We start from the raw sequence: 2,009 nt of genomic DNA, 5'->3' as shown, positions 1-2,009 counted from the left end.
GTAATGTCCTTTATATCCCCAGTTTAGGATCTAATTAATCCAGATCACATATTGCACTTGATTTTCATTTCTCTTTAATCTCTTCTCATCTAGAATAATGTCCCAGAATTTCTTGATTTTGACATATTTAAAGAATAATGTTTATTTTGTAGAATGTTGATCAGTTTTGTTTGATATTTTCACATGATTACAAATTCAGGTTATGCATTTTTGGTAGGAATACCACGAAAGTGATGTTATATCCTTCTCAGTGCTTCCTGTCAGGAGAAACATGACTTGTTTTGTCCCAGTGTTAGTGATATAACTTTGGTCACTTGGTTAAGGTGGTGTCCCCAGGTTTCTCTGTAAAGTTATGATTGTAGGTTTATAATTAATACATAATCCCTGGGGAGAGATTTTGAAACTATGGAAATATCCTCTTCCTTATCAAACTTTCACCCACTAGTTTTAGCCACTTTTGATGATTTCCTAACTCCATAATTCCTTCTATATTAGTTGGCCTTTTTGCTGTAAGAGCTTTCTCCTCTCCTCCATTAATATGTGTATATATTGTCAAAAGACAAAATTTCAACAAATTCAGTTAAGTGTTCTAAATGGCTTTTACTTGTGATTCGTGCATTTCATGTAACAATAGAGAGGTGCTACCCTGGGTATGGTAGGACAATTGGTTTTTATAAGGTACCTTGAGTGGGAACAAGGAAGTGGCTTAATACAAAAAGCAGATTGGTTAACATCAGGTTACTTTTCTTGTAAGTGTTAAAGCAGTGGGCTTATCACGCTGGCTCCAACTGGCCTGTTTGGGAGTTTGGCTCTCTCTCTGTCTCTTGATTTCTTGGGAGGTCAGATAAACAACTTGGTTTTGGTTTGGTGACGTGACACCTTAGCATGAGTGACTCCATTTTGGTTTGATCTGTTGGAGCCCTAGTGCAAGAGCACAGTCTAAGTCAATGGCCTCCTATAAATTCTGTTTAACAGTATGTGGTGTGCATATATACATTTTTATATATGTGTATGCATTTGCATACACATATGACTTATATACATATGTACACATACATGCATATATGTATTCATAAATCCTTAGTTATTGGATTGCAATCTATTTCTACCATCATTTATTTCAATGCTCAATGTGTCCCAGATTTAGCCAGTAGGAGCTCTTTCATGGCAACTCCTGTGTATGTTATGTTCTCTGGTGCAACAGTATGTTCCAGGCTCATCTTATACTTTCCCTGCCCAAGTTCTTGAACCGGCCTTTTCTCCAAGGAATGCTTGACTGGTTGAATTTTTACTAAAGCCAAGGAATACATTGGTAAAGGAAAGTCCTAATGTCCAGCTACAGCCCTTGTGATCATTTGCAGATGGCAAAATTGCAGTCTCAAAATGTCTCCTCCGCAGACAGGCCTTCCCTGACAGCCTAATCTAAACGAGCTCTCACCCCTACGTCTTCTGACCTGTATCACCACACCCTGTTTTATTTTCTTCACAGCACTTAATGACTATCTAAAATTATCTTGTTTGTTGGTATACTTTTTAATTTTCCTATACTTCCAAGTAGACTATAAAGGACTTGTCAGTCTTTTTTTTAATTAATAGTGACTAATTACGAGAGATCATGTTTAACTTGCTTCAGGTATAGAATGAATAACAAATACAAAGGATAGATAATTCAGAATCCTTCACATTCTTTTGCTAGAGAACAAGATACAAAGTGTCCTTTAAAATTTACAAAGATAAATTTGTAATGAGTTCTGGGAGGGCTAGACTTTTGTCTCTGATAGTCTTCAACAGCACAGTGTCTGGCAGGTAGGAGGTGCCTATATATTTGCAAGTAAAAAAGATGCATGGCTTTATACATATGTGAGTCAAATCGTCTAAGCAAAGCTTTAAAAGTATAAAATCATGCCCAGTAAAAACTGACCCCTTTGTCAAGAGCTTAACTAGTATCATCTGTTACTTATGAGGACCTGTCAGTCTTAATACACAGTTATATACCTAGAACCTGAACA

Source organism: Propithecus coquereli, unplaced genomic scaffold, assembly GCF_000956105.1.
Source record: "Propithecus coquereli isolate 6110/MARCELLA unplaced genomic scaffold, Pcoq_1.0 Scaffold767, whole genome shotgun sequence".
In the NCBI taxonomy this organism is placed as follows: domain Eukaryota; kingdom Metazoa; phylum Chordata; class Mammalia; order Primates; family Indriidae; genus Propithecus; species Propithecus coquereli.
Note: the sequence above shows the minus strand (reverse complement) of the source record.